Source organism: Salmo salar, chromosome ssa06, assembly GCF_905237065.1.
Source record: "Salmo salar chromosome ssa06, Ssal_v3.1, whole genome shotgun sequence".
Classification (NCBI taxonomy): Eukaryota; Metazoa; Chordata; class Actinopteri; order Salmoniformes; family Salmonidae; genus Salmo; species Salmo salar.
The window spans coordinates 8,617,501-8,632,640 of NC_059447.1; the positions used below are offsets into that span (position 1 = coordinate 8,617,501).

Sequence of the window (15,140 nt, forward strand, 5' to 3'; positions counted from 1 at the left end):
AGGTTAGTGAGCATAGCATTGCTATTGAGAAAGGCCACCGTAGGCAGACCTTGCTCTCAAGAGAAGACAGGCTATGTGCACACTGCCCACAAAATTAGGTGGAAACTGAGCTGCACTTCCTAACCTCCTGCCCAATGTATGACCATATTAGAGACGCATATTTCCCTCAGAATACACAGATACACAAAGAATTAGAAAACACATTTTGATAAACTCCCATATCTACTGGGTGAAATACCACTGTGCCATCACAGCAGCAAGATTTGTGACCTGTTGCAACAAGAAAAAGGCAACCAGTGAAGAACAAACACCACGGTAAAAAAAACATATATTTATATTTATGACATTTCTTTATTCTTTTGGAGCTTTTGTGAGTGTAATGTTTACTATTCAGTTTTATTGTTTATTTTACTTTTGTTTGTTATCTATTTGACTTGCTTTGGCAATGTAAACATATGTTTCCCATGCCAATAAAGCCCTGAAATTGGAGGGAGAGGGAGAGGGAGAGGGGGAGGGAGAGGGAGAGGGAGAGAGATGGGGGAAGGTTTTGGGGTAGAGATAGTCAGGACACGACAGAGGCCAAAACATTCCTGTTTGTCTCATTAGTCAGTCAGACAGTTAGTAGTACATTCCTGTTTGTCTCATTAGTAAGTCAGACAGACAGTTAGTAGTACATTCCTGTTTGTCTCATTAGTGAGTCAGTTAGTAGTACATTCCTGTTTGTCTCATTAGTCAGTCAGACAGTTAGTAGTACATTCCTGTTTGATTCATTAGTCTCATTAGTCAGTCAGACAGCTAGTAGTACATTCCTGTTTGTCTCAATAGTCAGACAGACAGTTAGTAGTACATTGCTGTTTGTCTCATTAGTCAGTCAGACAGTCAGTTAGTAGTACATTCCTGTTTGTCTCATTAGTCAGTCAGACAGTTAGTAGTACATTCCTGTTTGTCTCATTAGTCAGTCAGACAGTTAGTAGTACATTCCTGTTTGTCTCATTAGTCAGTCAGTCAGATAGTAGTACATTCCTGTTTGTCTCATTAGTCAGTCAGACAGTTAGTAGTACATTCCTGTTTGTCTCATTAGTCAGTCAGACAGACAGTTAGTAGTACATTCCTGTTTGTCTCATTAGTCAGTCAGACAGACAGTTAGTAGTACATTCCTGTTTGTCTCATTAGTCAGTCAGACAGTCAGTTAGTAGGACATTCCTGTTTGTCTCATTAGTCAGTCAGACAGTCAGTTAGTAGGACATTCCTGTTTGTCTCATTAGTCAGTCAGTCAGTCAGTTAGTAGTACATTCCTGTTTGTCTCATTAGACAGTCAGACAGTTAGTAGTACATTCCTATTTGTCTCATTAGTCAGTCAGACAGTTAGTAGTACATTCCTGTTTGTCTCATTAGTCAGACAGACAGTTAGTAGTACATTCCTGTTTGTCTCATTAGTCAGTCAGACACTCAGTTAGTAGTACATTCCTGTCTGTCTCATTAGCCAGTCAGTCAGACAGTTAGTAGTACATTCCTGTTTGTCTCATTAGTCAGTCAGTTAGTAGTACATTCCTGTTTGTCTCATTAGTCAGACAGACAGTTAGCAGTACATTCCTGTTTGTCTCATTAGTCAGTCAGTTAGTAGTACATTCCTGTTTGTCTCATTAGACAGACAGACAGTTAGTAGTACATTCCTGTTTGTCTCATTAGTCAGACAGACAGTTAGTAGTACATTCCTGTTTGTGTCACTAGTCAGACAGTCAGTTAGTAGTACATTCCTGTTTGTCTCATTAGTCAGTCAGTTAGTAGTACATTCCTGTTTGTCTCATTAGTCAGTCAGTTAGTATTACATTCCTGTTTGTCTCATTAGACAGTCAGTCAGTTAGTAGCACATTCCTGTTTGTCTCATTAGACAGACAGACAGTTAGTATTACATTCCTGTTTGTCTCATTAGACAGTCAGTCAGTTAGTAGTACATTCCTGTTTGTCTCATTAGACAGACAGACAGTTAGTAGTACATTCCTGTTTGTCTCATTAGTCAGTCAGTCAGATAGTAGTACATTCCTGTTTGTCTCATTAGTCAGTCAGACAGACAGTTAGTAGTACATTCCTGTTTGTCTCATTAGTCAGTCAGACAGTCAGTTAGTAGGACATTCCTGTTTGTCTCATTAGTCAGTCAGACAGTCAGTTAGTAGGACATTCCTGTTTGTCTCATTAGTCAGTCAGACAGTTAGTAGTACATTCCTGTTTGTGTCATTAGTCAGTCAGACAGTTAGTAGTACATTCCTGTTTGTCTCATTAGACAGTCAGTCAGTTAGTAGTACATTCCTGTTTGTCTCATTAGTCAGACAGACAGTTAGTAGTACATTCCTGTTTGTCTCATTAGTCAGTCAGTTAGTAGTACATTCCTGTCTGTCTCATTAGTCAGTCAGTCAGACAGTTAGTAGTACATTCCTGTTTGTCTCATTAGTCAGTCAGTCAGTCAGTTAGTAGTACATTCCTGTTTGTCTCATTAGTCATTCAGTTAGTAGTACATTCCTGTTTGTCTCGTTAGACAGTCAGACAGTTAGTAGTACATTCCTGTTTGTCTCATTAGTCAGTCAGTCAGTCAGTTAGTAGTACATTCCTGTTTGTCTCATTAGTCAGTCAGTCAGTCAGTTAGTAGTACATTCCTGTTTATCTCAAGTGGACAATCTGACAGTTAGTAGTACATTCCTGTTTGTCTCATTAGTCAGTCAGACAGACAGTTAGTAGTACATTCCTGTTTGTCTCATTAGTCAGACAGACAGTTAGTAGTACATTCCAGTTTGTCTCATTAGACAGTCAGACAGTTAGTAGTACATTCCTGTTTGTCTCATTAGTCAGTCAGACAGTTAGTAGTACATTCCTGTTTGTCTCATTAGTCAGTCAGACAGACAGTTAGTAGTACATTCCTGTTTGTCTCATTAGTCAGTCAGACAGACAGTTAGTAGTACATTCCTGTTTGTCTCATTAGTCAGTCAGACAGTCCGTTAGTAGGACATTCCTGTTTGTCTCATTAGTCAGTCAGACAGTCAGTTAGTAGTACATTCCTGTTTGTCTCATTAGTCAGTCAGTTAGTTAGTATTACATTCCTGTTTGTCTCATTAGACAGTCAGTCAGTTAGTAGTACATTCCTGTTTGTCTCATTAGTCAGTCAGACAGTTAGTAGTACATTCCTGTTTGTCTCATTAGTCAGTCAGACAGTTAGTAGTACATTCCTGTTTGTCTCATTAGTCAGTCAGACAGTTAGTAGTACATTCCTGTTTGTCTCATTAGTCAGACAGACAGTTAGTAGTACATTCCTGTTTGTGTCACTAGTCAGACAGTCAGTTAGTAGTACATTCCTGTTTGTCTCATTAGTCAGTCAGTTAGTAGTACATTCCTGTTTGTCTCATTAGTCAGTCAGTTAGTATTACATTCCTGTTTGTCTCATTAGACAGTCAGTCAGTTAGTAGCACATTCCTGTTTGTCTCATTAGACAGACAGACAGTTAGTATTACATTCCTGTTTGTCTCATTAGACAGTCAGTCAGTTAGTAGTACATTCCTGTTTGTCTCATTAGACAGACAGACAGTTAGTAGTACATTCCTGTTTGTCTCATTAGTCAGTCAGTCAGATAGTAGTACATTCCTGTTTGTCTCATTAGTCAGTCAGACAGACAGTTAGTAGTACATTCCTGTTTGTCTCATTAGTCAGTCAGACAGTCAGTTAGTAGGACATTCCTGTTTGTCTCATTAGTCAGTCAGACAGTCAGTTAGTAGGACATTCCTGTTTGTCTCATTAGTCAGTCAGACAGTTAGTAGTACATTCCTGTTTGTGTCATTAGTCAGTCAGACAGTTAGTAGTACATTCCTGTTTGTCTCATTAGACAGTCAGTCAGTTAGTAGTACATTCCTGTTTGTCTCATTAGTCAGACAGACAGTTAGTAGTACATTCCTGTTTGTCTCATTAGTCAGTCAGTTAGTAGTACATTCCTGTCTGTCTCATTAGTCAGTCAGTCAGACAGTTAGTAGTACATTCCTGTTTGTCTCATTAGTCAGTCAGTCAGTCAGTTAGTAGTACATTCCTGTTTGTCTCATTAGTCATTCAGTTAGTAGTACATTCCTGTTTGTCTCGTTAGACAGTCAGACAGTTAGTAGTACATTCCTGTTTGTCTCATTAGTCAGTCAGTCAGTCAGTTAGTAGTACATTCCTGTTTGTCTCATTAGTCAGTCAGTCAGTCAGTTAGTAGTACATTCCTGTTTATCTCAAGTGGACAATCTGACAGTTAGTAGTACATTCCTGTTTGTCTCATTAGTCAGTCAGACAGACAGTTAGTAGTACATTCCTGTTTGTCTCATTAGTCAGACAGACAGTTAGTAGTACATTCCAGTTTGTCTCATTAGACAGTCAGACAGTTAGTAGTACATTCCTGTTTGTCTCATTAGTCAGTCAGACAGTTAGTAGTACATTCCTGTTTGTCTCATTAGTCAGTCAGACAGACAGTTAGTAGTACATTCCTGTTTGTCTCATTAGTCAGTCAGACAGACAGTTAGTAGTACATTCCTGTTTGTCTCATTAGTCAGTCAGACAGTCCGTTAGTAGGACATTCCTGTTTGTCTCATTAGTCAGTCAGACAGTCAGTTAGTAGTACATTCCTGTTTGTCTCATTAGTCAGTCAGTTAGTTAGTATTACATTCCTGTTTGTCTCATTAGACAGTCAGTCAGTTAGTAGTACATTCCTGTTTGTCTCATTAGTCAGTCAGACAGTTAGTAGTACATTCCTGTTTGTCTCATTAGTCAGTCAGACAGTTAGTAGTACATTCCTGTTTGTCTCATTAGTCAGTCAGACAGTTAGTAGTACATTCCTGTTTGTCTCATTAGACAGTCAGACAGTTAGTAGTACATTCCTGTTTGTCTCATTAGTCAGTCAGACAGACAGTTAGTAGTACATTCCTGTTTGTCTCATTAGTCAGACAGACAGTTAGTAGTACATTCCTGTTTGTCTCATTAGTCAGTCAGACAGTTAGTAGTACATTCCTGTTTGTCTCCTTAGTCAGTCAGACAGTTAGTAGTACATTCCTGTTTGTCTCATTAGACAGTCAGACAGTTAGTTGTACATTCCTGTTTGTCTCATTAGTCAGTCAGTCAGTCACTTAGTAGTACATTCCTGTTTTTCTCATTAGTCAGTCAGTCAGTCAGTTAGTAGTACATTCCTGTTTGTCTCATTAGACAATCAGACAGTTAGTAGTACATTCCTGTTTGTCTCATTAGTCAGTCAGACAGACAGTTAGTAGTACATTCCTGTTTGTCTCATTAGTCAGTCAGTCAGACAGTTAGTAGTACATTCCTGTTTGTCTCATTAGTCAGTCAGACAGACAGTTAGTAGTACATTCCTGTTTGTCTCATTAGTCAGACAGACCGTTAGTAGTACATTCCTGTTTGTCTCATTAGACAGTCAGACAGTTAGTAGTACATTCCTGTTTGTCTCATTAGTCAGTCAGACAGTTAGTAGTACATTCCTGTTTGTCTCATTAGTCAGTCAGACAGACAGTTAGTAGTACATTCCTGTTTGTCTCATTAGTCAGTCAGACAGACAGTTAGTAGTACATTCCTGTTTGTCTCATTAGTCAGTCAGACAGTCAGATAGTAGGACATTCCTGTTTGTCTCATTAGTCAGTCAGACAGTCAGTTAGTAGGACATTCCTGTTTGTCTCATTAGTCAGTCAGACAGTTAGTAGTACATTCCTGTTTGTCTCATTAGTCAGTCAGACAGTTAGTAGTACATTCCTGTTTGTCTCATTAGACAGTCAGTCAGTTAGTAGTACATTCCTGTTTGTCTCATTAGTCAGACAGACAGTTAGTAGTACATTCCTGTTTGTCTCATTAGTCAGACAGACAGTTAGTAGTACATTCCTGTTTGTCTCATTAGTCAGTCAGTCAGTCAGTTAGTAGTACATTCCTGTTTGTCTCATTAGTCACACAGAAAGTTAGTAGTACATTCCTGTTTGTCTCATTAGTCAGTCAGTTAGTTAGTATTACATTCCTGTTTGTCTCATTAGTAAATCAGTCAGACAGTTAGTAGTACATTCCTGTTTGTCTCATTAGTCAGTCAGACAGACAGTTAGTAGTACATTCCTGTTTGTCTCATTAGTCAGACAGACAGTTAGTAGTACATTCCTGTTTGTCTCATTAGACAGTCAGACAGTTAGTAGTACATTCCTGTTTGTCTCATTAGTCAGTCAGACAGTTAGTAGTACATTCCTGTTTGTCTCATTAGTCAGTCAGACAGACAGTTAGTAGTACATTCCTGTTTGTCTCATTAGTCAGTCAGACAGACAGTTAGTAGTACATTCCTGTTTGTCTCATTAGTCAGTCAGACAGTCAGTTAGTAGGACATTCCTGTTTGTCTCATTTGACATACAGACAGTTAGTAGTACATTCCTGTTTGTCTCATTAGTCAGTCAGTCAGTTAGTAGTACATTCCTGTTTGTCTCATTAGTCAGTCAGACAGTTAGTAGTACATTCCTGTTTGTCTCATTAGTCAGTCAGACAGACAGACAGTTAGTAGTACATTCCTGTTTGTCTCATTAGTCAGTCAGACAGACAGTTAGTAGTACATTCCTGTTTGTCTCATTAGTCAGTCAGACAGTCAGTTAGTAGGACATTCCTGTTTGTCTCATTAGTCAGTCAGACAGTCAGTTAGTAGGACATTCCTGTTTGTCTCATTAGTCAGTCAGACAGCTAGTAGTACATTCCTGTTTGTCTCATTAGTCAGTCAGACAGTTAGTAGTACATTCCTGTTTGTCTCATTAGACAGTCAGTCAGTTAGTAGTACATTCCTGTTTGTCTAATTAGTCAGACAGACAGTTAGTAGTACATTCCTGTGGGTCTCATTAGTCAGACAGAGAGTTAGTAGTACATTCCTGTTTGTCTCATTAGTCAGACAGACAGTTAGTAGTATATTCCTGTTGGTCTCATTAGTCAGTCAGACAGTTAGTAGTACATTCCTGTTTGTCTCATTAGTCAGTCAGACAGACAGTTAGTAGTACATTCCTGTTTGTCTCATTAGACAGTCAGACAGTTAGTAGTACATTCCTGTCTGTCTCATTAGTCACACAGACAGTTAGTAGTACATTCCTGTTTGTCTCATTAGTCAGTCAGTCAGTCAGTTAGTAGTACATTCCTGTTTGTCTCATTAGTCAGTCAGTCAGTCAGTTAGTAGTAGATTCCTGTTTGTCTCATTAGACAATCAGACAGTTAGTAGTACATTCCTGTTTGTCTCATTAGACAGTCAGACAGTTAGTAGTACATTCCTGTTTGTCTCATTAGTCAGTCAGTCAGTCAGTTAGTAGTACATTCCTGTTTGTCTCATTAGTCAGTTAGACAGACAGTTAGTAGTACATTCCTGTTTGTCTCATTAGTCAGACAGACAGTTAGTAGTACATTCCTGTTTGTCTCATTAGACAGTCAGATAGTTAGTAGTACATTCCTGTTTGTCTCATTAGTCAGTCAGACAGTTAGTAGTACATTCCTGTTTGTCTCATTAGTCAGTCAGACAGACAGTTAGTAGTACATTCCTGTTTGTCTCATTAGTCAGTCAGACAGACAGTTAGTAGTACATTCCTGTTTGTCTCATTAGTCAGTCAGACAGTCAGTTAGTAGGACATTCCTTTTTGTCTCATTAGTCAGTCAGACAGTCAGTTAGTAGTACATTCCTGTTTGTCTCATTAGTCAGTCAGTTAGTTAGTATTACATTCCTGTTTGTCTCATTAGACAGTCAGTCAGTTAGTAGTACATTCCTGTTTGTCTCATTAGTCAGTCAGACAGTTAGTAGTACATTCCTGTTTGTCTCATTAGTCAGTCAGACAGTTAGTAGTACATTCCTGTTTGTCTCATTAGTCAGACAGACAGTTAGTAGTATATTCCTGTTGGTCTCATTAGTCAGTCAGACAGTTAGTAGTACATTCCTGTTTGTCTCATTAGACAGTCAGACAGTTAGTAGTACATTCCTGTCTGTCTCATTAGTCACACAGTCAGTTAGTAGTACATTCCTGTTTGTCTCATTAGTCAGTCAGACAGACAGTTAGTAGTACATTCCTGTTTGTCTCATTAGTCAGACAGACAGTTAGTAGTACATTCCTGTTTGTCTCATTAGACAGTCAGATAGTTAGTAGTACATTCCTGTTTGTCTCATTAGTCAGTCAGACAGACAGTTAGTAGTACATTCCTGTTTGTCTCATTAGTCAGACAGACAGTTAGTAGTACATTCCTGTTTGTCTCATTAGACAGTCAGATAGTTAGTAGTACATTCCTGTTTGTCTCATTAGTCAGTCAGACAGTTAGTAGTACATTCCTGTTTGTCTCATTAGTCAGTCAGACAGACAGTTAGTAGTACATTCCTGTTTGTCTCATTAGTCAGTCAGACAGACAGTTAGTAGTACATTCCTGTTTGTCTCATTAGTCAGTCAGACAGTCAGTTAGTAGGACATTCCTTTTTGTCTCATTAGTCAGTCAGACAGTCAGTTAGTAGTACATTCCTGTTTGTCTCATTAGTCAGTCAGTTAGTTAGTATTACATTCCTGTTTGTCTCATTAGACAGTCAGTCAGTTAGTAGTACATTCCTGTTTGTCTCATTAGTCAGTCAGACAGTTAGTAGTACATTCCTGTTTGTCTCATTAGTCAGTCAGACAGTTAGTAGTACATTCCTGTTTGTCTCATTAGTCAGACAGACAGTTAGTAGTATATTCCTGTTGGTCTCATTAGTCAGTCAGACAGTTAGTAGTACATTCCTGTTTGTCTCATTAGACAGTCAGACAGTTAGTAGTACATTCCTGTCTGTCTCATTAGTCACACAGACAGTTAGTAGTACATTCCTGTTGGTCTCATTAGTCAGACAGACAGTTAGTAGTACATTCCTGTTTGTCTCATTAGTCAGTCAGTCAGTCAGTTAGTAGTACATTCCTGTTTGTCTCATTAGTCACACAGACAGTTAGTAGTACATTCCTGTTTGTCTCATTAGTCAGTCAGTTAGTTAGTATTACATTCCTGTTTGTCTCATTAGACAGTCAGTCAGTTAGTAGTACATTCTTGTTTGTCTCATTAGTCAGTCAGACAGTTAGTAGTACATTCCTGTTTGTCTCATTAGTCAGTCAGACAGTTAGTAGTACATTCCTGTTTGTCTCATTAGTGAGTCAGACAGTTAGTAGTACATTCCTGTTTGTCTCATTAGACAGTCAGACAGTTAGTAGTACATTCCTGTTTGTCTCATTAGTCAGTCAGACAGACAGTTAGTAGTACATTCCTGTTTGTCTCATTAGTCAGTCAGACAGTTAGTAGTACATTCCTGTTTGTCTCATTAGACAGTCAGACATTTAGTAGTACATTCCTGTTTGTCTCATTAGTCAGTCAGTCAGTCAGTTAGTAGTACATTCCTGTTTGTATCATTAGTCAGTCAGTCAGTCAGTTAGTAGTACATTCCTGTTTGTCTCATTAGACAATCAGACAGTTAGTAGTACATTCCTGTTTGTCTCATTAGACAGTCAGACAGTTAGTAGTACATTCCTGTTTGTCTCATTAGTCAGTCAGTCAGTCAGTTAGTAGTACATTCCTGTTTGTCTCATTAGTCAGTCAGACAGTTAGTAGTACATTCCTGTTTGTCTCATTAGACAGTCAGACATTTAGTAGTACATTCCTGTTTGTCTCATTAGTCAGTCAGTCAGTCAGTTAGTAGTACATTCCTGTTTGTCTCATTAGTCAGTCAGTCAGTCAGTCAGTTAGTAGTACATTCCTGTTTGTCTCATTAGACAATCAGACAGTTAGTAGTACATTCCTGTTTGTCTCATTAGACAGTCAGACAGTTAGTAGTACATTCCTGTTTGTCTCATTAGTCAGTCAGTCAGTCAGTTAGTAGTACATTCCTGTTTGTCTCATTAGTCAGTCAGTCAGTCAGTTAGTAGTACATTCCTGTTTATCTCAAGTGGACAATCTGACAGTTAGTAGTACATTCCTGTTTGTCTCATTAGTCAGTCAGACAGACAGTTAGTAGTACATTCCTGTTTGTCTCATTAGTCAGACAGACAGTTAGTAGTACATTCCAGTTTGTCTCATTAGACAGTCAGACAGTTAGTAGTACATTCCTGTTTGTCTCATTAGTCAGTCAGACAGACAGTTAGTAGTACATTCCTGTTTGTCTCATTAGTCAGTCAGACAGTCCGTTAGTAGGACATTCCTGTTTGTCTCATTAGTCAGTCAGACAGTCAGTTAGTAGTACATTCCTGTTTGTCTCATTAGTCAGTCAGTTAGTTAGTATTACATTCCTGTTTGTCTCATTAGACAGTCAGTCAGTTAGTAGTACATTCCTGTTTGTCTCCTTAGTCAGTCAGACAGTTAGTAGTACATTCCTGTTTGTCTCATTAGACAGTCAGACAGTTAGTAGTACATTCCTGTTAGTCTCATTAGTCAGTCAGACAGTTAGTAGTACATTCCTGTTTGTCTCATTAGTCAGTCAGACAGACAGTTAGTAGTACATTCCTGTTTGTCTCATTAGTCAGTCAGACAGTTAGTAGTACATTCCTGTTTGTCTCATTAGTCAGTCAGACAGACAGTTAGTAGTACATTCCTGTTTGTCTCATTAGTCAGACAGACAGTTAGTAGTACATTCCTGTTTGTCTCATTAGACAGTCAGACAGTTAGTAGTACATTCCTGTTTGTCTCATTAGTCAGTCAGTTAGTAGTACATTCCTGTTTGTCTCATTAGTCAGACAGACAGTTAGTAGTACATTCCTGTTTGTCTCATTAGTCAGTCAGACAGTTAGTAGTACATTCCTGTTTGTCTCATTAGTCAGTCAGACAGACAGTTAGTAGTACATTCCTGTTTGTCTCATTAGTCAGTCAGACAGACAGTTAGTAGTACATTCCTGTTTGTCTCATTAGTCAGTCAGACAGTCAGTTAGTAGGACATTCCTGTTTGTCTCATTAGTCAGTCAGACAGTCAGTTAGTAGGACATTCCTGTTTGTCTCATTAGTCAGTCAGACAGTTAGTAGTACATTCCTGTTTGTCTCATTAGTCAGTCAGACAGTTAGTAGTACATTCCTGTTTGTCTCATTAGACAGTCAGTCAGTTAGTAGTACATTCCTGTTTGTCTCATTAGTCAGACAGACAGTTAGTAGTACATTCCTGTTTGTCTCATTAGTCAGACAGACAGTTAGTAGTACAATCCTGTTTGTCTCATTAGTCAGACAGACAGACAGTTAGTAGTACATTCCTGTTTGTCTCATTAGACAGTCAGACAGTTAGTAGTACATTCCTGTCTGTCTCATTAGTCACACAGACAGTTAGTAGTACATTCCTGTTGGTCTCATTAGTCACACAGACAGTTAGTAGTACATTCCTGTTTGTCTCATTAGTCAGACAGACAGTTAGTAGTACATTCCTGTTGGTCTCATTAGTCAGACAGACAGTTAGTAGTACATTCCTGTTTGTCTCATTAGTCAGACAGACAGTTAGTAGTACATTTCTGTTGGTCTCATTAGTCAGTCAGACAGTTAGTAGTACATTCCTGTTTGTCTCATTAGTCAGTCAGACAGACAGTTAGTAGTACATTCCTGTTTGTCTCATTAGTCAGTCAGACAGTTAGTAGTACATTCCTGTTTGTCTCATTAGTCAGACAGACAGTTAGTAGTACATTCCTGTTGGTCTCATTAGTCAGACAGACAGTTAGTAGTACATTCCTGTTTGTCTCATTAGTCAGACAGACAGTTAGTAGTACATTCCTGTTGGTCTCATTAGTCAGTCAGACAGTTAGTAGTACATTCCTGTTTGTCTCATTAGTCAGTCAGACAGACAGTTAGTAGTACATTCCTGTTTGTCTCATTAGACAGTCAGACAGTTAGTAGTACATTCCTGTTAGTCTCATTAGTCAGTCAGACAGTTAGTAGTACATTCCTGTTTGTCTCATTAGTCAGTCAGACAGACAGTTAGTAGTAAATTCCTGTTTGTCTCATTAGTCAGTCAGACAGTTAGTAGTACATTCCTGTTTGTCTCATTAGTCAGTCAGACAGACAGTTAGTAGTACATTCCTGTTTGTCTCATTAGTCAGACAGACAGTTAGTAGTACATTCCTGTTTGTCTCATTAGACAGTCAGACAGTTAGTAGTACATTCCTGTTTGTCTCATTAGTCAGTCAGTTAGTAGTACATTCCTGTTTGTCTCATTAGTCAGACAGACAGTTAGTAGTACATTCCTGTTTGTCTCATTAGTCAGTCAGACAGTCAGTTAGTAGTACATTCCTGTTTGTCTCATTAGTCAGTCAGACAGTTAGTAGTACATTCCTGTTTGTCTCATTAGTCAGTCAGTTAGTAGTACAATCCTGTTTGTCTCATTAGTCAGTCAGTTAGTAGTACATTCCTGTTTGTCTCATTAGACAGTCAGACAGTTAGTAGTACATTCCTGTCTGTCTCATTAGTCACACAGACAGTTAGTAGTACATTCCTGTTGGTCTCATTAGTCACACAGACAGTTAGTAGTACATTCCTGTTTGTCTCATTAGTCAGACAGACAGTTAGTAGTACATTCCTGTTGGTCTCATTAGTCAGACAGACAGTTAGTAGTACATTCCTGTTTGTCTCATTAGTCAGACAGACAGTTAGTAGTACATTTCTGTTGGTCTCATTAGTCAGTCAGACAGTTAGTAGTACATTCCTGTTTGTCTCATTAGTCAGTCAGACAGACAGTTAGTAGTACATTCCTGTTTGTCTCATTAGTCAGTCAGACAGTTAGTAGTACATTCCTGTTTGTCTCATTAGTCAGACAGACAGTTAGTAGTACATTCCTGTTGGTCTCATTAGTCAGACAGACAGTTAGTAGTACATTCCTGTTTGTCTCATTAGTCAGACAGACAGTTAGTAGTACATTCCTGTTGGTCTCATTAGTCAGTCAGACAGTTAGTAGTACATTCCTGTTTGTCTCATTAGTCAGTCAGACAGACAGTTAGTAGTACATTCCTGTTTGTCTCATTAGACAGTCAGACAGTTAGTAGTACATTCCTGTTAGTCTCATTAGTCAGTCAGACAGTTAGTAGTACATTCCTGTTTGTCTCATTAGTCAGTCAGACAGACAGTTAGTAGTACATTCCTGTTTGTCTCATTAGTCAGTCAGACAGTTAGTAGTACATTCCTGTTTGTCTCATTAGTCAGTCAGACAGACAGTTAGTAGTACATTCCTGTTTGTCTCATTAGTCAGACAGACAGTTAGTAGTACATTCCTGTTTGTCTCATTAGTCAGTCAGACAGTCAGTTAGTAGTACATTCCTGTTTGTCTCATTAGTCAGTCAGACAGTTAGTAGTACATTCCTGTTTGTCTCATTAGTCAGTCAGTTAGTAGTACAATCCTGTTTGTCTCATTAGTCAGTCAGTTAGTAGTACATTCCTGTTTGTCTCATTAGTCAGTCAGACAGTTAGTAGTACATTCCTGTTTGTCTCATTAGTCAGACAGACAGTTAGTAGTACATTCCTGTTTGTCTCATTAGTCAGTCAGACAGTTAGTAGTACATTCCTGTTTGTCTCATTAGTCAGACAGACAGTTAGTAGTACATTCCTGTTTGTCTCATTAGTCAGTCAGTAAGTTAGTAGTACATTCCTGTTTGTCTCATTAGTCAGTCAGACAGTTAGTAGTACATTCCTGTTTGTCTCATTAGACAGTCAGACAGTTAGTAGTACATTCCTGTTTGTCTCATTAGTCAGTCAGACAGACAGTTAGTAGTACATTCCTGTTTGTCTCATTAGTCAGTCAGACAGTTAGTAGTACATTCCTGTTTGTCTCATTAGTCAGTCAGACAGACAGTTAGTAGTACATTCCTGTTTGTCTCATTAGTCAGACAGACAGTTAGTAGTACATTCCTGTTTGTCTCATTAGACAGTCAGACAGTTAGTAGTACATTCCTGTTTGTCTCATTAGTCAGTCAGTTAGTAGTACATTCCTGTTTGTCTCATTAGTCAGACAGACAGTTAGTAGTACATTCCTGTTTGTCTCATTAGTCAGTCAGACAGTCAGTTAGTAGTACATTCCTGTTTGTCTCATTAGTCAGTCAGACAGTTAGTAGTACATTCCTGTTTGTCTCATTAGTCAGTCAGTTAGTAGTACATTCCTGTTTGTCTCATTAGTCAGTCAGTTAGTAGTACATTCCTGTTTGTCTCATTAGTCAGTCAGACAGTTAGTAGTACATTCCTGTTTGTTTCATTAGTCAGACAGACAGTTAGTAGTACATTCCTGTTTGTCTCATTAGTCAGTCAGACAGTTAGTAGTACATTCCTGTTTGTCTCATTAGTCAGACAGACAGTTAGTAGTACATTCCTGTTTGTCTCATTAGTCAGTCAGACAGTTAGTAGTACATTCCTGTTTGTCTCATTAGTCAGTCAGACAGTTAGTAGTACATTCCTGTTTGTCTCATTAGTGAGTCAGACAGTTAGTAGTACATTCCTGTTTGTCTCATTAGACAGTCAGACAGTTAGTAGTACATTCATGTTTGTCTCATTAGTCAGTCAGACAGACAGTTAGTAGTACATTCCTGTTTGTATCATTAGTCAGTCAGTCAGTCAGTTAGTAGTACATTCCTGTTTGTCTCATTAGACAATCAGACAGTTAGTAGTACATTCCTGTTTGTCTCATTAGACAGTCAGACAGTTAGTAGTACATTCCTGTTTGTCTCATTAGTCAGTCAGTCAGTCAGTTAGTAGTACATTCCTGTTTGTCTCATTAGTCAGTCAGACAGTTAGTAGTACATTCCTGTTTGTCTCATTAGACAGTCAGACATTTAGTAGTACATTCCTGTTTGTCTCATTAGTCAGTCAGTCAGTCAGTTAGTAGTACATTCCTGTTTGTCTCATTAGTCAGTCAGTCAGTCAGTCAGTTAGTAGTACATTCCTGTTTGTCTCATTAGACAATCAGACAGTTAGTAGTACATTCCTGTTTGTCTCATTAGACAGTCAGACAGTTAGTAGTACATTCCTGTTTGTCTCATTAGTCAGTCAGTCAGTCAGTTAGTAGTACATTCCTGTTTGTCTCATTAGTCAGTCAGTCAGTCAGTTAGTAGTACATTCCTGTTTATCTCAAGTGGACAATCTGACAGTTAGTAGTACATTCCTGTTTGTCTCATTAGTCA

At 38.5% G+C, this 15,140-nt stretch overlaps 1 protein-coding gene across 2 annotated transcripts in view; it reads right to left on the reverse strand.

Moving 5' to 3' along the window:
• The window catches only part of LOC106594483 (glucagon receptor), a 293,979-nt gene that overhangs the window by 75,012 nt on the left and 203,827 nt on the right, over positions 1-15,140 (reverse strand). The gene's annotated exons all lie outside the window — the stretch shown is intronic.